The sequence below is a fragment of the Schistocerca cancellata genome, chromosome 2, assembly GCF_023864275.1.
Source record: "Schistocerca cancellata isolate TAMUIC-IGC-003103 chromosome 2, iqSchCanc2.1, whole genome shotgun sequence".
Classification (NCBI taxonomy): Eukaryota; Metazoa; Arthropoda; class Insecta; order Orthoptera; family Acrididae; genus Schistocerca; species Schistocerca cancellata.
Genome location: NC_064627.1, coordinates 1,003,888,840 through 1,003,911,343, shown reverse-complemented (window position 1 = coordinate 1,003,911,343; position 22,504 = coordinate 1,003,888,840). Strand labels below are relative to the sequence as shown.

The 22,504-nt window shown below is 40.1% G+C and overlaps 1 protein-coding gene across 1 annotated transcript in view; it reads left to right on the top strand.

Annotated features, from left to right (window-relative positions):
* Positions 1 to 22,504, top strand: part of LOC126162971 (WD repeat domain phosphoinositide-interacting protein 3) — a 115,153-nt gene that overhangs the window by 4,862 nt on the left and 87,787 nt on the right. The gene's annotated exons all lie outside the window — the stretch shown is intronic.

The following is a 22,504-nucleotide window of genomic DNA, read 5'->3' as shown; positions in this document are numbered from 1 at the left end:
ATGACTTCTCTTGGTGGAATGACATATATCTCCTCCTCCAATTTCCCATTTAAATATGCTGTTTTTACGTCCATATGATGAATTTTTGAATTTCATTTTGCTGCCAAGGCTAAAAGCTATCTCAGTGAGGCATACTTGACTACAGGTGAAAAAGTTTCCTTGTAATCTACCCCTGGTTTTGCGAATATCTTTTTTTTACAAGTCGTGCTTTATATCTTGGTGATGAGTTTTCGGGGCTCTTCAGAGTGAACACCCATCTTGCCTGTAATGGTTTATTATCTGCTGCATTTTTACCTATTCAAAAGGTTTCATTCTGAGATAAAGATTCCAATTCCCTCTTCATTGCTTCTTTCCATTCTTGAGAGTTCAGGCCGCTCATTACTTCTTCTGCTGTTGCTGGCTCATCATTAAAAGACAGAACTGCATACATCTCGAAATCCAGATATTCTTTTGATTTTTGAACGCAAGAAGAATGCCTTACGTTGTTCTCTTCATTTTGTTGATCCTCAAACTCATTGCCATCACAGTTAGTCTCCATTTGCCTTTGACTATCCTTTTTCTGTTTTTCACTTTCTCTTTCTTCACCTAAGGTTTCACTCTTGGAACTAGGTGCAGTTAACTTAGTAGTCTTGACCTCTTCAGAGTCCTTTTTATTTTCAAAGAATACTACATCTCTGCTTGTGACTATCCTTTTATTCAATGGATCCAGTAATCGATAGTCCTTTGAATTTCTCACAATAGCCTACAAAAATGTACTTTTTATTGGGTCCCATTTTCCTCTCATCTGTTTTGGAATGTGCACCATTGCATCACAACCAAAAATCCTTATATTGCTTAGATCAGGTTTCCTTCCTACCCATATCTCATAGGGGGTTCTATTCCTTAATGCTTTTGTAGGTGATCTAGTGTTCAAATATATGACTGTTGATACTGCCTCTGCCCAAAAATCTTTTGGTAATCCAGCATCAGTTATCATGCTCCTTGCTTTTTTGGCAATGGTCCTATTCCTCTCAGACCCCGTTTTGAGATGGGCTGTACTTTATTGTAGTTTGATGCCTGATTCCCATTTTTGCAAGAAGTGTCTTCAATTTCTGGTTATTATATACTCTCCCGTTGTCATACCTGATGATCTTAATCTTCTTTCCCATACACCTTTTCACCATATTATGATATTTTTTCAAAAGTCGCACACACTTGGTCTTTGGAACTAAGAAAATAAACATGAGTATACTGTGAATAATCATCAATAAACGTAAGAAAATAACAACTCCCACCTATAGATTCGCACTCCTTTGGGCCACATACATCTGTATGGGTTAACTAACTATAAGACCTCTGCAGATTTGCTTTTACTAGTTTTAAAAGGTAGCCTCGTTTGTTTTCTTTTTATTCATATCTCACAAGAGTCCTTGGGTACACTATAATTCTGCATTCCCTTTACCATTACCTTTATTAAGGATATACTCTTTCTATTTAAGTGTTCAAGTCTGCGGTGCTATAAAAAACCTTCCGCTGAGTATAATGAATGACTAACATTTCTAAGTTTACTGCAGTAGTATCCAACTTAAAAAATACCCTTTCGGTCCTTGCTGTAGTTGTAACTTCACCATTTTCATTAATTACTGTTGCTCCATGCATGCCAAAAGTGACTGTATTTCCTTCTTGACAATTTCTCCTACAGACAGTAGGTTACTCGCAACATTTTTTACATAATGAACATCATGTGCTGCAACCATATTTGGTTTACCATTTACACTTACATGTAGGTCTAGTTCCTCAGCCAAATGACATTGGAGCTTGCTGCCATCAACAGTAGATATTCCTATATGAGTCTTATCTTTAACATCATAAAGAAGAGATTTGTCTTTAACAACATGCACAGTTGCACCGGAATCTAAAATCCATTTCAGTGGACAGTTACCCACATCTCCAAAAGAATAAAAACATGAGAGCGCCTTACCTTTATTATTGGTCCCTGCCTCTGGGCTATCAGCAAAATACCTCTTTTGCTGCATGTCTGACCTTGGGTGTACTTTTTCTCTGCACTGAGATGCAATATTCCCCTTCTTCTGACATCTGTAGCACCTCACTGATTTCTTCCTTTTGTTTTTTGAATAAAGAGCAGATGTAGTTTCCTTCCCCAACACATGACAGCTTGAAGTATTCTTTACATCCTGTAGGATTTTCACTTTAACACTGTTGCCTGTGATCGGTATGCTTGAACTTTCCATCCCCTTAATCATAGGTGCATACCTTTTGGGCAGTCCTACGAACAGTAGTGTCCCTATCCATTCATCAACGATCTCAAACCCAATGTTTCTCAGTTGGTTCGAGGTGGCATATTTGTCTACAAGTTTGAATTTGTCCAGCTGAGTGGTAATTAACTCACTTAATAATCCTACTTTTCTTGTAAGACCTCCATCCTGAAATGCACTTCGTAATTTGTCCCAGACTTCTTTCGCTGTCGCAGCTTTTTCAAGGTGAACATAATTCACCAAGTCAACCAGTGATATACTTGAATAATTCTGATCTGTGGATTTCATTCTCCCATCCACCACATCCCATAGGTCATCCAAACGTAAAAACGCTTCTACTGCAAATTTTCATATTGCATTGTTTTCGCAAGCCATTAGTCTTTCAATCCGAGGAATTTGTGCTGTACTCATTTTAACAGTAACTTTGATCTTTCTTAACGTAAAGAATAATACCAAAGAATAATACAAAAGAGTTGCACTCATCGTGTAAGAATAACCCATACTTCATGCAAGTGCACTACCTGGGACTTTTTCAATACTTTCACACTACTATGTTATGGATATACTTACTCCAAATGCTACGCTGGGCCCATAACCTATTCGAGTCGACACAGTTGAATAAGTAATAGTGAGTAAAAGACATTTAGTGCCAGTAAATATATTTGTACTTACAGGTAAAATACATCGTACACAACAACCAAGGATCATTATTTTACACACATAAAACTCGGACTATTGTAGAATTTTAGAACATGTTTTTTGCTCGAGTATCATGTCGTTTTTGGAAACTCAGAATCTACTATGTAGGAATCAACATGGATTCCGGAAACAGCGATCGTGTGAGACCCAACTCGCTCTATTTGTTCATGAGACCCAGAAAATATTAGATACAGGCTCCCAGGTAGATGCTATTTTTCTTGACTTCCGCCGGCAAGGAAGATAAGTTTATATTTTTGAATGCCCTTGGCTTCGTAGATTTGCCAGTGACGAACAAGAGGAGCTTGTGGGTATCATGTATTTTGCTACAAGGAATGACTGTTATTCTATCATTAATAAGTTTCGCTCCTACCACGGATTCATTTGAAGCTGCGAGCGTTTTTGTTGGCAACATTTTAAAGTTCAGCCCTGTCTCGTCGATGTTATACACTTGGCAGGGTAACAGTTGATTTTCTTCTACAATTTCTTGAAAATTAACAGAAAACTCCTTAGCAGTTGCGGCATCGGCAGATAGTTTTTCACAGTAAATAGAAACAAATCGGACACCATGACGAGTTTTCCAACAATCAATCCAGCCTTCACTGGCAGCAAATTTACTTTCGGCTTCCAGTTTTTTGTGCAAAACTATCACTTTTTCTTTGAGAATTGGCCCGGATATTGGAGTTCCTTTCCTTCTTTCTTGACAAAACCACATCCACAGTGTGTTATCAAGCAGTTCAAGCTTAGACTTTTTTAATGTTTTGCGATTCTTCAGTGTGTTTTCACCATCAGTCGTAACTGTATAGGATTAAATGTGTTTCCGATGCTTCCTCCAGTCCTTAACTGTCGTAACACCGCCGGCCGTGGTAGCCGAGCGGTTCTAGGCGCTCAGTCCGGAACCGCATGACTGCTACGGTCGCAGGTTCGAGTCCTGCCTCGGGCATGGATGTGTGTGATGTCCTTAGGTTAGTTAGGTTTAAGTAGTTCTAAGTTCTAGGGGACTGATGACCTCAGAAGTTAAGTCCCCTTGTGTTCAGAACCATTTGAACCATTTTTGTCTTAACACCTACATTCAGTTCCTTTGCAATTTTTTGGAGCGATTTTCCTTCGTCCAGTCTTTGTAGCACTGCTAATTTTTTGTTTAGTGAAAGAGTTACGTGTTTAAATTTGAATCCAGACATGTTGAAAAACAGACAACTGTACACACAATGAATCTGCAGAAATAAGTACTGTAGAAAACATGGAATAAAGCAAACAGCGACGTTTTTTAATCCCAACAAAGGATAAAACTGCACAATAATGTACAATATAACAATATGCACAGTGATAGACATCGCAACAATGGCCCGACAGGCGTGCAGTCAGTGACAAGTTGGCACAGGCTCGCGAGCCTCAGCATGGTCGGACTAACCGGAGTGACGGACTATCTGAGTTCGGATTAGAGGGGTTCTACTGTATTATATTTCACAAGATGCACTTTGCTGCCATCTCACACGAAATATTTTGTTCACACAATTCCAACAATACCCTATATGTGGTCTCCTTTACAGACGAACCACACTTTCCGGAAATTCTCCCTATAAACTGAAGTTGACCATTCACCATCCTTACTATAATCCTTATGCTCATTCCATTTCATATTTCTTTGCAACGTTGCACCTAGATATTTAATTGATGTGGCTCTGTCAAGCAGCACACTACTGATCCTGTATTCAAACATTACTGGTTTGTTTGCCCTACTCATGTGCATTAACTTACATTTTTCTGCATGTAGGTCTAGCTGCCATTCATCACACATCAACTAGAAATTTTGTCTTAGTCATCATGTATCATCCTACTGTCACTCAACTTTGACACCTTCCCGTATACATAATATCATCAACAAACAGCTACTTACCCCATCCACCAGATCATTTATGTATATAGAAAATAACAGCAGTCTTATCACACTTCCCTGGGGCACTCCTGATGATACACTCATCTCTGAAGGACAGTCGCTGTCGAGGACAGCGTACTGGGTTTTGTTACTTAAGATATTTTCAAGCCGCTCGCATATCTGGGGACCTATTCCATAGGCTCATGTGTTTGTTAACTGTCAGCAATGTGGCACCGTGTCAGATACTTTACAGAAATCTAGGAATATAGAATCTGCCTGTTGCCCTTCATCCATAGTTCACGAGATATCATGTGAGAAAAGGTCAAGCTGAGTTTCGATCGAGTGGTGCTTTCTAAAACCTTGTTTATCTGTGGACAGAAGCTTATTCTTCTCGAAGATATTTATTATATTCGAACTGAGAATATGTTCAAGGATTCTGCAGCACACCAAAGTGAAGGATATTGGTCTGTAATTTTGCGGGTCTGTTCTTTTACACTTCTTGTATATAGGAATGACATGCTTCTTTTTCTAGTACCTTGGGACTTTGTGCTTGGGGAGAGATTCGCAATAAATGCAAGCTAAGTAAGGGACCAGTGTTGCAGAGTAGTCTTTGCAAAATTGAATTGGGATTCCATCAGAAGGTGGAGACTTACTAGCTTTCAGTTGTTTCTCTACGCCATGGATCCTTATTACCGTGTTCCCCATATGGGAGTCTGTGTGTTAATATATGTTTATATAACTAAAAACAACGAAGCTGTAACTTACCCAACGAAAGCATTGGTATGTTGATAGGAGACAATAAAAAAAACACACACAATCACACACACAAATTTCAAGCTTTCGCAACCCACGGTTGCTTCATCAGGAAAGAGGGAAGGAGAGGGAAAGACGAAAGGATGTGGGTTTTAAGGGAGAGGGTAAGGAGTAATTCCAGTCCCGGGAGTGGAAAGACTTATCTTAGGGGGAAAAGGGATCAGTATACACACTCACACACACACAAACACACACATCCATTGGCACATATACAGACACAAGCAGACATATGTAAAGGCAAAGAGTTTGGGCAGAGATGTCAGTCAAGGCGGAAGTACAGAGGCAAAGATGTTGTTGAGTGACAAGTGATGTACAAGGGGTGGCAACTTGAAATTAGTGGAGGTTGAGGCCTACTGGGTAGCAGGAAGAGAGGATATATTGAAGGGCAAGTTCCCATCTCCGGAGTTCTGATAGGTTGGTGTCAGTGGAAAGTATCCAGATAACCCGGACAGTGTAACATTGTGCCAAGATCTGCTGGCCGTGCACCAAGGCATGTTTAGCCACAGGGTGATCCTCATTACCAACAAACACTGTCTGCCTGTGTCCGTTCATGCGAATGGACAGTTTGTTGCTGGTCACTCCCACATAGAATACTTCACAGTGTAGCCATGTCAGTTGGTAAATCACGTGGGTGCTTTCACACATGGCTCTGCCTTTGATCGTGTACAACTTCCAGGTTACATGACTGGAGTAGGTGGTGGTGGGAGGGTGCATGGGACAGGTCTTACACCAGGGGTGGTTACAAGGGTAGGAGCCAGAGGGTGTAGGGAAGGTGGTTTGGGGATTTCATAGGGATGAACCAAGAGGTTACGAAGGTTAGGTGAACGGCGGAAAGACACTCTTGCTGGAGTGGGGAGGATTTCATGAAGGCTGGATCTCATTTCAGGGCAGGATTTGAGGAAGTCATATCCCTTATATAACGATATGTTTATATTATTCTCTTGCATGAACAGTTTCTTAAAAACCAAATTTAAAACTTTGGCTTTACTTTTGCTATCTTTTACTGTCACGCCAGGAAATGGATAGGTTAAAATTAGATATAGTGGGAATTAGTGAAGTTTGGTGGCAGGAGGAACAAGACTTCTGGTCAGGTGAATACAGGGTTATAAATACAAAATCAAATAGGGGTAATGCAGGAGTAGGTTTAATAATGAATAGGAAAATAGGAATGCAGGTAAGCTACTACAAACAGTATAGTGAATGCATTATTCTGGCCAAGATAGATACGAATCCCACGCCTACCACAATAGTACAAGTTTATATGCCGCAGATGACAAAGAGGTTAATGAAATGTATGATGAGATAAAAGAAATTATTCAGATAGTGAAGGGAGACGAAAATTTAATAGTCATGAGTGACTGGAACTCGGCAGTAGGAAAAGGAAGAGAAGGAAACGTAGTAGGTGAATATGGAATGGGAGTAAGGAATGAAAGAGGAAGCCGCGTGGTAGACTTTTGCACAGTACATAACTTAATCATAGCTAACACTTGGTTCCAGAATCATGGAAGATAGTTGTATACATGGAAGAAGCCTGGAGGTACTGGAAGGTATCAGATAGATTATATAATGGTAAGACAGAGATTCAGGACCAGGTTTTAAATTGTGAGACATTTCCAGGGTCATATGAGGACTCTGACCACAATCTATTGGTTACGAACTGTACATTAAAACTGAAGTAACAGCAAAAAGGTGGGATTTAAGGAGATAGGACCTGGATAAACTGACAGAACCGGATAGTGAAGGCAGCAGAGGATCAAGTAGGTAAAAAGATGAGGGCTAGTAGAAATCCTCGGGTAACAGAAGAGATATTGAATTTAATTGATGAAAAGAGAAAATGCAGTAAATGAAGCAGGCAAAAAGGAATACAAACGTCTCAAAAATGAGATCGATAGGAAGTGCAAAATGGCTAAGCAGGGATGGCTAGAGGACAAATGTAAGGATGTAGGGGCGTATACCACTAGGGGTAAGATAGATACTGCCTACAGGAAAATTAAAGAGACCTTTGAAGAAAAGAGAACCACTTGCACGAATATCAAGAGCTCAGATGGAAACCCAGTTCTAAGTAATGAAGGGACAGCAGAAAGGAGGAAGGAGTATATAGAGGGTATATACAAGAGCGATGTTCTTGAGGAAATGGAAGAGGATGTAGATGAAGATGAAATGGGAGATATGATACTGTGTGAAGAGTTTGACAGAGCACTGAAAGACCTAAGTCGAAACAAGGCCCCGGGAATAGGCAATATTCCATTAGAACTACTGATAGCCTTGGGAGAGCCAGCCCTGACAAAACTCTTCCATCTGGTGAGCAAGATGTATGAGAGAGGCAAAATACCCTCAGACTTCAAGAAGAATATGATAATTCAAATCCCAAAGAAAGCAGGTGTTGACAGATGTGAAAATTACCGAACTATCAGTTTAATAAGCCACGGCTGCAAAATACTAACACGAATTCATTACAGACGAATGGAAAAACTCATAGAAGCCGACCTCGGGGAAGATCAGTTTGGATTACGTGGAAATGTTGGAACACGTGAGGCAATACTGACCCTACGACTTATCTTAGAAAATAGATTAATGAAAGGCAAACCTACATTTCTAGCATTTGTAGACTTAGAGAAAGCTTTTGACAATGTTGAGTGGAATACTATCTTTCAAATTCTGAAGGTGGCAGGGGTAAAATACAGGGAGGGAAGGGCTATTTACAATTTGTACAGAAACCAGATGGCAGTTATAAGAGTCAAGGTACATGAAAGGGAAGCAGTGGTTGGGAAGGGAGTGCAACAGGGTTGTAGCCTATCCCCGATGTTATTCAATCTGTATATTGAGCAAGCAGTAAAGAAAATGAAAGAAAAGTTCGGAGTAGGTATTAAAATCCATGGAGAAGAAATAAAAACTTTGAGGTTCGCTGATGACATTGTAATTCTGTCAGAGACAGCAAAGGACTTGGAAGAGCAGTTGAACGGAATGGATGGTGTCTTGAAAGGCGGATATAAGATGAACATCAACAATAGCAAAACGAGGATAATGGAATGTAGTGGAATTAAATTGGGTGATGCTGCCGGAATCAGATTAGGAAATGAGACACTTAAAGACTGGCAATAGCAAGGAAAGCGTTTCTGAAGAAGAGAAATTTGTTAACATCGAGTATAGATTTAAATGTCAGGAAGTCGTTTCTGAAAGTATTTGTATGTAGTGTAGACATGTATGGAAGTGCAACGTGGACGATAAATAGTTTAGACAAGAAGAGAATAGAAGCTTTCGAAATGTGATGCTACAGAAGGATGTTGAAGATTAGATGGGTAGATCACATAAGTAATGAGGAGGTACTGAATAGAATTGGAGAGAAGAGAAATTTGTGGCAGAGCTTGACTAGAAGAAGGGATCGCTTGGTAGGGCATATTCTGAGGCATCAAGGGATCACCAATTTAGTATTGGAGGGCAGCGTGGAGGATAAAAATCATAGAGGGAGACCAAGCGATGAGTACACTAAACAGATTCAGAAGAATGTAGGTTGCAGTAGGTACTGGGAGATGATGAAGCTTGCCCAGGATAGAGTTGCATGGAGAGCTGCATCAGACCAGTCTCTGGACTGAAGACCACAACAACAACAACAACAACAACAACTTACTGTCACACCAGATTGGTCGACGAGTGACTGGATTGGAGCCTTAGTCTCACTTAGCGATTCTTTGTAAAACCAGAAATTTCTTCTTGGCAGGTCTTTTGCTAAGGCATGTAGGTTTGTAGTTGTAAGCTCTACGCATTGATCTTTTTACGCACATGCATATTTCTACAAATTTTTGCCTATTGTCATTTGCGCCTTTTCTTTTGAACCGGAAATGCAACAGCCTCTGCTTCATCAGCATTTTTTGAAATTTGTTGTTAAACCAGTGGGTCTTTTCCACCCTTAGTCCACTTGTTTGGCACATACTTCTCCAGAGCATGATTTACAGTCTCTTTTAAACTTTGTCCATAATTTCTGTGCATCCATCAAACTGGAACTAAATGATGTCAGTCCTTTGTCGAAGTGAGATTCTAACTATTGTCTGTATGCTCTTTCTAGTCTTCTTGGTTGATTTATTAACGTTAGTAACAAAAGTCACTATGATGACATCATGGTCATTAATCCCTGCCTCTGGCATTGTCAATTAGATCAGGTCTGTTCATAGCTACAAGGTCTAAAATGTTTCCATTGTTTGTGGTCTGTCAAACTAGCCACTCGAGACAATTTTCGGAAAAGTGTTAAGAAGAACTTCGCAAGACTGTTGGTACATCCTGCATTGAATCAGACGTCTCAGTCTGTACTCGGTGGGTTAAAGTCACCCGCAACTAATATGACGTGGTCTGGCTAAAGTCTAGATCAGGGTCAGCGGCAGTCAGGACGGAACTTATGAACTGCTCATAGATTGGCAGTATGTCAGTTTCACGTAGCCATTGGCATGAATACTTTCAAATAACCAGTGATAGGCAAGAATGTGGGCAATGTATTTCTAGTGCCAAAATTGAAACTATTTTATTGTTTGCTGTTTTTTGGTGCATTAGTGAGTTAGAGAGAAAGATTCTGGGATTATGTCTACAAATGGTGCAAAGTGGAGTGGTTTCACAGATTTAGTATCCACCTATCTCCTCCCATGATTTAATAGAAAACATTAATATACCTCCGTCCTCCCACGATTTAGTTAAAAAACATTGACCCACTTACTCAGTGTGCTTGTGATGATCAGTTGGTTAGCAACATAGAGCAGAGAAATATTTAACGGTTTTTTTATTATGTCAAGGGTTGCGACACTGCCCTTACATTACATTTATAATCTTTCACGGCAAGGCTTCAGTTTGTTTTCCAAATGTATTCAAAACATATCATCAGTTTGCTGCTCTATTATTGGCTGCATAAAAAAATAGAAAAAGAAAAAAGAAAACTGCTGGCGCACCTTCTTTTGATCCCACCATATCTCATAGCACGCGCTAACAACATTTGTACACGAAACACGTAAGTACGCCACTGGCCCAGTCTAGACTCTTACTGGGTATTTCCATGCTACTGTCCGTAGATTTTCTTCCAATGTCTCTAAAACGATCACAGTGGAATCAGATGGCCAGTAAAAACATCCAACAATTAACTTAATCTCATCTAAACCTGTTATATGTGACCAGGTATCTTCACTGTCATACCCAGATTCGACCTCAGTAGACACAATATTTTTGTCAACCGCAATGAACACATCCTGTTGTATGACATCTAGTCTGTCGTTTTGGTATATGTTCCATGAATTGCTAAATATCTTAGAGCCTTCTACTTCAGGTTTCAGCCAGCTCCTGGTCCCAAGAATAATTTGAGTGTGAGAAGTTTCCTGGAGGGCAATAAATTTGGGAATTTTATTTACTTTATTTCTCATACAGTAATTTATACCACTCAGCTATGTTTAATATGCATCTCTCTAGGCATATATAGGATGAATCACCCGAAACTTGCACCACAAATATTGCGGAAATGGAAAATTATATTGATGTGCTGTTTTCCCAGAATGGATTACTAATCAGGGACACATATTGTTGGCCAATAAACAGATTGTAATAATACTTAGAATGTGTATTTTTTGTACAAACATACACTTTTGCTAAGTGGAACAATGCCTATTGACATCAACAAACTAAAAGTAGGCTAAATTAGAATGTCAGTGGTGTTTGTTGCAGGAGTGTAGTGCAAGTCGTTTAGGATAAATGGCATTTTTTGTAAGTTCACCCTACTCCCCCCCCCCCCCCCCCCCTCACTTCATAACAGGCACAGATATTCCCTTCTCCCTCTTTTTCTGTGTTCACTACCACTTGTGATGTAATGAGAGTGCTATGATTTGTGTGTTGGTGGAGTAAGTTTGAAATTTGTGTGATCTGCATTGTTTTTACCGTGAACAGATATTTGCTCTGATTTAGTTCTCCCTCCTCACAGAGTGGAGTCTATTGTGGTGTTTATTAGTCATTTGTTGTAAGAAGAGAGATCCAATATGTAGTCCACAATTTCCTCTAGTAACAATTTAGTATTTTTAGAGAGAGCTGTTCTTTTCCACATTTGTGGTCAAAATATGTGCTTATGAAATTGCACTTGCAAATTCATCAGATGCATACTCATGGTAGTGGCCTGAGGATAATTTGTGGCAATTTGGTTTGAAAAACTGAGTCTCCCACTTTCCATTTTTCTCATGTTTACTTTCTCCACCTTCCCCCCCCCCCCCCTCCCCCCCCCACCCCACACACACACACACACATACACACACACACACACACACACACACACACACACACACACCTTCTGTTTCTTTTGCCATACAGAGAATGGGGTAAATAAGTAGACTTTGGAAGTTTATGAGGAATTTATTAATTATTTGGGTCCAATAGGGGAAATTATGAGGTGGCAGAAATAGACAATTCTTGTTTTAGAAAATGGAAGTAATGGAGAGAACACAGTGTTGTGGGTCTTTGGTTTTGGAAGTGCTGCTGTTTCTGACTTGCAGGGAAGGTGTACAAGTATTGTTTTCGAGCAGTAGAATATTGTAGTAAGAAAGTTGTAGTTGCATTGATTGAGAAATATGTTCCTGACTGGTGTAGTATAGTTTTTGATGTGTTTGCTTTGTATGAGGGATTGAGGAGGAAGGGGTATAATCATTTACAAAGTCAATTTTCCTTAAATTTATGTACTATTAATATAAAAATTGCAAAACTCCCATTGCCATGTGATTTCCATGTTACCGTATTTACTCGAATATAAGCCGCACCCGAAAAATGAGACTCGAAATCAAGGAAAAAAAAATTTCCCGAATCTAAGCCGCACCTGAAATTTGAGACTCGAAATTCAAGGAGAGAGAAAAGTTTTAGGCCGCATCTCCAAATCAAAACAAAGTTGGTCCATTGTAATATGAGACATAATTTAGGTCAAATGAATGACGATACAGCTACAGTAGTTTGGTTTGAGTCGTAAGCTTAGCAGTTAAGCTTTACCAGGTAGCCATTGCTATGGGTCAGGTGCTCCGTCCATATTTATACGGGTACCCTTCCTTTTTCACGTGCTTCGTCTGGTTTGAATTGATTGCTTATTTTTCTTTGATCAGATAAATGCCGTTCTCTTTGTTATAGGTGTTTACGTCACTCTAAGCTGAAAATGCATTGCTGTACTGTGTCATGCATTGTTTGTTGCATTCCGATAATGAGTGTTTACGACCTGTCGCCGCTCGCGGCATGGCTTGCTTTTGTGCGCGCTACCGCCGCTTACAATTAAAAAAGAGAGAGAAATAGTCTTATTAGCGAAACAATGTCTAGAGACTGCTATTTGTTGTTACTCACACTGCTGCTTTCTTTGATAATGATCAACAAGAACCAAATAATAGATTGCGTATGATAGATGTTCTGAACAAGAGTTTAGCGAAAATTTTTCTCCGTTTGAAAATCTTTGCAGACGCCTCTTTAGTACATTACATTCTGCACAGAAATTAGTCATCTTAGATTTAAAAATCTAATCAATTGCCATGCTTCATTTCTGACTGTATCACTATTAGGCATAAGAATAATATGAATATAAACATGACATGATATGTGTATTCTTCCACATTTGCTGTTGTCTCACTCTAGTTTCGTAGTTTATTAGGCAGACAGGATTTAAATGAGATAGCAGCAAACACAAAAGAATACATGACAAAATGTTTATATTCGTATTATTCTTATGGTGAAGAGAATCGTAGAGTTGGCTATATTAACAAACATCCCAAACAGTCTTGCCAGTCGGATTTTCGTAGTACATTGAAATGCTGCTACATTCGATGATGAACAATACGGAATTTGTATTTACTTCGTTGGATAATGTATGAAAATGCAGTGGTCGAAACTCGGGGCGGAGAAAAAAGCTCGTCTTCCACCTTTTTTTTTAATTTATTTACTGAAGCAGAGGTTTTGGCGCCAGTATTTATCTTTGTGCTTGCAAAGCATGCCTGTGTAGCGCTACATATATTCGACGGCAGAAGTTAGTTGTGGCGGCACCTACCAACATTTTTCAGAACTTCCGCTTACTTTGCACTTGATTCTAAGCCTCAGCCTGTTTTTTGGATTACAAAAACCGGAAAAAAAGTGCGGCTTAGATTCGAGTAAATACGGTAGTCATAAATCATCAGGTAAATTTAAAAATTATGAGATTGAGCCATGCACAAACACAATTGAGGCATATTGGGATGCAGTCTAATGGATTACAGGAAAGGTACTTTCCTGTTTTGCAAGCTCATTTTGATGAGTATCACTGACAGAAGAGTGTCCCTGATAGGTCATGTTGTTTTCAGGGGTTTTTAAGATTAACTGGGAGCAAGTATAGGCCAAGTGTAGTAAGTTGAATGATAGGGGATGCTTTGGGGGAAGGAGGTTATTGAGTTGTGTTTATTTGTATTTTTTGTTTGTTTTTTGTGGAATTTCTGTTTGAGTGTTACAGATTTTTAGAGGGTGTTATTTGGGTTAGGGGATGGGACCATTGGGGTTGGTGTAGATGTGGTTGCTTTTATTAAATTTAATAGTTTACATAGTATCTAATTTGCAGTGACATTTTATTCTCAATCAAATTTTTCGAGAATCAGTTGAACATAGTACATGGAGATTATTTTCCTAGCAGTAAGTGCTATCAACCTTCCTCAATACTTACTTAAATATAGAAACATAACTATGATCTAAAGTTGAAATACACTAAATGTGTAATTGTTCTTCTAGCACTTTTTCTTGTCCCTCTGAAAAGTGTACACAATTAAACTATTTCCTTAGCAGCTTGTGTTCCAGCTACCAACTCTGCACCAATTACAGATATGTCTTCAGCAGAGCCAGGAAATAGCTTCACCTGCATGTGAAATGAGGACACCAAATGTTGACCGACCAGTTTTTGTGCACCCACCAAAATCCACATCACTGTCGAGTCTAATATGCAAGGAAGCTAGTGTGGACAGTAGATTATGCTTAGGTGACATGTACCTGCTACATACGGGAATACTCATTTTAGTCTCACTACATCTCCCATTAATGCAAAGTAAAATGTTTAAGACAGAGAGCTCATACTGGAAGCTAAATTAGGTTTCATTCCAAGCTTCAGGTACATCAGCTCTCCAATTGCTTGTCAATACGGAAAGTTATAAATGTCTGCATTTTTTATTTTTGGTTGTGATGTACTAGGTTCCTTTACAATAGCTGTTGAATCAGGCTTGTATTCTTGATAATTTAAATGCTTCAGACTCCTCTTTGCACAAGCTTGTTGAATGATCTTGGTTGGCTGGTTAATTGGTGGTTAAAAGACTAAACAGCGAGGTCATCAGTCCCTCAGTCCAGGAGTAGTTTTTCAAGAATTAGTGATTCCTTGAAGGACAAGTTCTGTTGTTGCAAGTATGTAGCAGCAGTAAGACCAAATCATTGAAAGCAGTACTGATGCCAGAGCTGAGAAAGAATTTATGAAGAAGTGTACAGATTTGGCCAGTACACAGGTCACAGCAGACGAAGGGTCTTCCCAAGGCTGAACCACTGGCAAGAAAAGTCCCATTTCACGTCTGACCCCCTCTAGCCTGACGAGCACCATCCCACATCCTACCCCCAGTAGACTGATGAAGGACAAAGACAGTACAGAGGAAAGAATGTCTTCAAGTCAGTAGATTAGGTGGGCATCCTCAAGGCTCTGCATGCAATGGGAGTCATCCTAAAACAATGTAGCCAGGTGTCTTTAAGGAACAACCACCATTTAACTAAGTGCTACCTCTAAAATAGAAAATAGGTTGTGGTAGAAAAGGGGGTGAACCATTGAAAAACAATTAAAGCAGCGTAAAAGAGGGATGAAAGGGTGGGCTGGTCACGGAAGTAAAGGCAGATGTTCCTAGACCCAGCATACAGCAGGGGATACCCCAACCATCCCACTTCTGCCCAAAGGTAGCTTAAAGCTAAACATCTGAAAATAAAAACCACTTTCACAGAGTAAATGGAGAACCAGTTCAATTATCTGTGAATCATCTGTCAGTATTTGAGGGAAAGAATTTGGAAGGCCATGCTTAACATGGAGGCCAGAGGAAGGGGGCATTCCACCAGGATATGAGCTACTGTCGTAAGGCTCCATAGCTACATTGTGGGGGTACCTCATTACATAAAATAAGACTATGGTTTAGCATGGTATGATCAATGCGGAGGCAACATAGGATGGTGGATACCTTCCTGTGGGAAGGGAAGGAAGAGCACCATGCAGCAGTAGTCTCTTTGATTGTGCAGATCTTAGGGGGGCAATAATAGCCAACCAGATGTCATCCCATCTCCAAGTGAGCAGAGGTCTCATTCGCACCTGCAAACCTGCTCCTGGGACCAGCAAAGCAATTGAAGATGAGTAATTGTTCCTCTAGCCAAACAATCAGCCATTTCATTCCCTGGGACACCCACATGATTAGAGACACAGAAAAAAAATTGAGCCGTCAGGATAACCAAGTTCAAAACCACTGAACAGTTAGGATGACTAAGTTCAGTAAGAACTTTATGAATAACAGAGATCACATGGTGTCAATAGTAATGTAGGTCGGTGGACTAAAGACAGCTCATTGAATCTCTACATATTAAAATGCAATGAAGGGAGACCCATTCAGCTTGATGCCCCTTGTACACAAAAAGTATGGGATACATTCATGATCAAGTAAATGTTGAATGGTGGGTGCATAGGAGAGCAAAAGTTGGTGCCATCAGAACTGGAGAGGTAAGATCCCTGCTTCAGCAAGGAAACCAGTCCATGGGACTAGTTGAGAAGGCACCAGTTGACAGACAACCTTCATGATTATGGACTGGGTCTAACAATTTTGAAGCCGGAGGTGCCACCAAGCATAAACCTGGCAACCATAGTCTAGTTGGGATGAGACCAGGGCATGGTAAATACAGAGAAGAGTAGCACAATCCCCGCCCCAAGAGATGTGGGCAAGGAAGCAGAGAGCGATAAGATTCCACATGCAGTTAGTCTTTAAGTAACAAATATGGGGCAGGTAAGTCAGCTTTTTTTATCAAAAAGAAGGCCCAAAAAACAGAACTGTGCAACAACTTCCAAGTGCTGAGTATGCGAATAGAGTTCTGCAGGAGAGAATTGGAAACCATGGGAAAGGGTCCACACAGAGGTCTGTTGGATGCTTTCTTGGAGTTGGTGTTCAGCCGAACTACTTAGTTGGAGCTGTACCAAATGTGAAAGTCGTTTACATGCAGCAAATGGGTGACCAGCAGCCTGACAGGAGACGTTAGATCATTTATAGTGATGACAAAGAATATGACACTCAGGACAGAGCCCTATGATGAAAAAAATGATAGGGAGCTTCAAAAGCCCCAGTCATATACGGTAAGGTAAATGTGGTGGTGTCAAGTGGTGCCATATGCCTTATGTAGGTTGAAAAGGAGATCATTCTACTGGAAGCCACACTGATTGGGGGAAAAAAGGTCCCCAGACTTGAGAAATCTTTGTAAACACAAGTAACCACTCTTCCATGCAGTTTGTAGAACACTTTGTTAAGGCTAATTGATGGGAGCTGTTGAGATATGTTAGGTTTTTGCCTGTGTTAAGGATTTCGACGATAATACTATCTCACCATTGTGAAGAGAGAACACCATGGAACCAAATATGCATGAAAACCCTTAGTAGGTGTAACCTTTTAGAAACATGCAGGTGTTGAATTGACTGATTGTGGATTGAATCAGGGCCTGAGGCCATGTTGTGAAACAAGGCAAGAGGCTGAAGCAGTTCCCAGTCAGTGAAAGGATCATTATATGATTCAGTTTGGGGAGAAGTGGGGCGGGGGGGGGGGGGGGGGGGTGAAACATGGGGATGTTGTTTATGCAGTAGAAAGGTAGTGTGACGTCCCTTCCCTCCTTCTTCACTCGCCGGGACGAGACGTGACTCGTAACGATGTTCGTCCTCATCGGTGTGACGTGGAACAGCACCTGTAACCCTCGTAAGAACACAACTCCTCACGTAGTTTAGAAATATTCAGTTATCTGGCTGCAACAGTCTTCTCAGTTTGTGCGAACTGTTAAACTGCAATCATTTATTTTTATTTTTATGCCTGGTTAGTTCCGTGATGAAGTAAAATCTTGATTCTTGATTTCGTCATTATGGTGGTTTTTCACATCATACATAGCAAGGATGAAATTTTTCTGTCTACTATTCCGTTGCTATGCCATTGCTACGTCCAGTTATTAACAATGGTCTGATGTAACTCCAGAGATAACGTATGTTGAAGTAAATGATTATTATTATTATTTTTTAAATATACCGTAATGCTGGTTTAAACTTATCACTCTTCACTGTCCATTATTCATGTACTCAGTCACTTTAAATGTTTAAAGAGATGTCATTCAAGATTAACCTCTGTTCAGTTCAGTAATCGTGATGCTGACAACAACTTTTGACTAATCGGCGTACTTGTCTTTTTTCGTGTCTTCATCTTATTGTGTCCTACTCAAGACTACGAATTGTTTTTCTGTTGTTGATTCATTGCTCTCAAAGTTTGTGACTGTTCATCAGCACAAAGGTGAAGTCTAACACTCGTCCTACTATACCATCGCGTTGAGAACGGTAAAGGTAAACTTTCATCAGTCGAATGACTGAGCAATACTTCAGTTTCTACCTCACAAATTATCAAACTTCCAAAACTGAAACAATCTAATAGCGTTTGTGTCCAGACAACTATCACAGAAGTACTCTAGAGCGACTCAAGAGCAACTAACTAACTGAACATTTCCATATCCGAGTTGCATTGTAGTCGCATTGAATTTCCTTTTCGATGCAGTTACAACTCTCTTCCATGATAAATGTTATCTTTGACTGAATTACTTTCTTGGATTTAACCTTCATTCATATGATTTTGAATTTATTCTATAGGTGCTTGATAAAGAATCTATGATAATCCTTCCTTTTATCTCCCCTTTTTGTAGGCTATTCTCAGTATTTAATAATATAGGTGTTAATCAAAATATTACCAGTGTAGATTTTATCGTCAATAGTTGCTGTTACTGTCAAGATAACTAACTTCCCTACTTTAAGTTTCCACAAAGTTTGTTAATTGGGGTTTTCTGTCCTTGGGGCATTACAGTAGATAGGTAGGAAGAGGAGGCTGATGCTGTTGAAAAGTGTCAGGAAAAGTCATTGCATCAATACAAAGATGATCCTGCAGGAGTAGACCCAGTGGAGTTGTGGAAGACTAGAGAGTTTGGCCCACTCCTCTGATGAAGAGGCACACATTCCCAGGGAGCAGAAGTCTTTTCCAGCATTCCTTCTTACTGTGTTTAAGTAGACAGCAAGCCTTAATGTGAAGCCGATTAAAAGAGATAAGGTTTGTCTGAGAAGGATGTCGCTTGAAATGTTGCAGGTCTCTTTAGTGATCCTGAACAACTATTGCAGTGTCTTTGGCCCACCATGGCACCAGATGGTGGTGGGGGGACCTGTAGAAAAGGGGAATAGCAGTTCCAGTATCATGGATGATCATGCTGGAGATGATTTGCACATTCTCGTCAATGCAGTCTGACAGAGAAGGGACAAAGGTAGCAGCAGAGGCATACAACCGTCAATTGATTCTTCAAAGCACTCATCATGCTAGTCGGTCCGTCTTCTGATGGCAAGAAAGTGACACAATCATCGGAAGTGGTCACTGTCATAAAGATCATCATGTAGTGGCCAGTGCAGTGAAGCTACAACATTGAGGAAAGAGATTGTTTGTTCAATAGCTGAAAAGGTGCCATGGGTGACACTGAAGTGAGCAGGAGTACCATCATTGAAGAGAGACAGATCATGGTCAGCAAGAAGCTGGTCAAGTAGAAGGCCCCTATTAGAGACAGTGGTACTCCCCCAAAGGGGGTGGTCTCCATTGTAATCCTCAAGTAGGAGAAAATGGGGAGGGGTGAGGGGGGGGGGGAGAGTTGTTGGATTAAGGTGGTCAACTCAAGGTAAGCAAGATGCCTGCCTGAAGATATGTAAACATTGCAGATGGTAAGAAACTTGCTGGCAGATCAAAACTATGTGCTGGACTGAGGCTCGAACTTGGGACGTTTGCCTTCCACGGGCAGTGCACACTCTGCTGAAGAGTGAAATTTTCATAGCAAATGGTGATTGTTGAGGTTGTTTGCACACACGCTGCTGCTTTCAAATCCACTCACTGACATCTGTGAAAATTAATGTACAGACTCCTCCAGGTGCTCTCTCAGGGTCAGCACAGCTCCGAGAGAATGCAATATAACCACTGAGTGATGGGGAATGGTCACTGGAGGAGTTAGCTGGCTATCTGTTCAGGTATGGGAAGTGGTTCTCAAATACAATGCCATAGGAAACACAAGAGATGAAGATGGTGGGAGAACTGGTTTTGAAAAGATAGAGGTAGTGGGAGTTATGGCTGGCACTTTCACTTAATTGAAGGTCTTATCAGTAGTGTGTGAGCATTCACAGTTTCTATATGCCTCATTATATGGCAGACAGTCAATAGATTTATATTTGGGTATTTTCTTTTGTTTCTAGAAGACTGAGCAAAATGGTGAATGTGAAGGTGAACAACTTCCAACTGCTCCACAAATTTCAAGTCTCAAACTCGCAATGTTACACACATACCTGATCAACATCTGTTTGCTTTGGTGATATTGGAAATAGTAATTCGAACACTCGTTACCATTGAGTTGACACATAAGTTTGTGGCGTTTTTATTATGCATGTTGGTATTCCATTTGCTGCAGGTTTATTTATGGATTGTCATCTTTTATCTGTAGTTTGCTATTGCTATGTCACAGTCTTCTGCTTGAGTTCAGTATAGGATGAGAGCAGCAGAGGCAGCCAGAAACATATGCATCGTATATGGGGATAATGTCATGGGACAGAGCATGGCAAGAAAATGGTTTTCTCATTTTAAGTATGATTGATTTGACATTAGGGGCTCTCCATATTCAGGAAGACCTTCGGGGCTTTGTGAAGATGAATTAAACGCATTAATCCACAATGATCCACTTCATTGTACTTGAGAACTGGCAGATGTGATGAAGAGTGATCATTCCACATTGTGCAACATCTGAATACAATGGGAAAGGTTTAAAGAATCAGGTTTACAAGTACCACATGTTCTAAGCCAAAATCACAAAAATGAGCAGTTGGCCATATGTGCATCTCGTCGTCAATTGGCTTGTGAACGACATGAATATTTCTATCCTTTTTCATTACTGGTGAGGAGAAATGGTGTCTTTATGCTACCATAAGGAAAAGAAAGGAATGGTTGAGCCCAAACAAAGCAGCAACTCCCCTTACAAAGATATGCATGTATCCACAGAAGATAATGTTACACATCTGGTGAAACAGTGGCTGTGTGATGTACTATGAATTGCTCCCCCAAGATGTAACCATCACTGTTGACATTTATTGTCAACAACTGAGATGTCTTACAGATGCAGTCCAGAAACGACAACCAGGGAGACTGTGTGAAGTGATGCTAGCCCACAACAACGCCCATCTGCATTCTGCTAGAATGACAAAAAACACTATACAGGAGTTGGTTGGGAAGTCATTCTACACCCACCTTACTCACCTGATCTTGCGCCCTCAGATTTTCACCTTTACCACTCTGTATCAAAAGACCTTCAAGGGACTTCCTTTCTTAAAGTGGCTCAATGAGCTCTTCACCTCAAATCCACATGATTTCTACAGTAGCAGTTTTGAAAAGTTACCCCACCACTGGCAGACTGTTGTAAATGGTAAAGGATAATATATTATTGTTGACTAAAATCTCTGTTATGTGTACCTGTTGTGTTTATCAAACTTATGTAAACACTATATGAATTTATGCACCAATCCATTATAATCTTGCTCTGTGGTCTAAGCTCTCTTTAACTTTAATTAGATATGGTACACACATCCAATCACAGTCTCATCCCACACCTGCTCTCAATACTCCTTGCTCAGATCGCACATTAACACAGTCCGTTGATACGTTTCACTATGATTATGGTTTGCTCATGAGTGATAAAAGCCAATACCGAATGAAATTAAGTTAATCATCATAAAATGTGTATATTCTTTTTTCACATTATCAGTTGATTTATAAAATTTACAAAGAAGATTTTTTTATGAATCTCTGCAATTTCTCTATTTTTACTTCTGATTGCTGTTCTATATCTGTAGGCACTGAATAACTATATTGTCACCCCTGACATCTTTCCAATGTTTTCTGTTGCACATGGTAATGTGCAGCAAAAGTAAAAAATTGTAGTGTATTCTGCTTCTATCATTTTAACTTAGGCTCAGGCAGTGGCGTGAACAGTTACGTAAACTACTCTGCAGTACTTGTGGCCAGCTCCCATGCTATTATGCTGAGTTAGGGACGCCACTACATTATTGCTGAGTGAGACACATCAACTTTCTGCCACAAACCTGCCAGTGAGAGAACTGGGTGCCATCACATGAGATATGCAAGAGGGTCAGTGAGGTAACGGCCACAACTGCGGGTTGCTCCCTTGCCTGCCAGCTTCCTTACCCTCCAGACATGTCCATCCTATTGAGGGCGAAATGCTCTTTCCGTACCATGTGCAGTTTCTCCATGGCCATAGCCAGTTTTCAAGAATGTTGCACCCCTTAATGGTTGTTATTGGGAATAAAACCCATTTTTCCGTGAATCCTGGCATTTCTCATTTTAAATGTAGGAAAAACTACCCGGATGCCCACCTGACCTCCTGATACAATCCTGGCATATACACTGTTTTGTGTACCTACATTTCAACTCACCATAAAAAAGGTAATAATTTGAGATATGGGTTATCGTAGGTGTTTACATTTTATATGAAATACACAAAAAGCCAACAACTGAATATACACAAAATA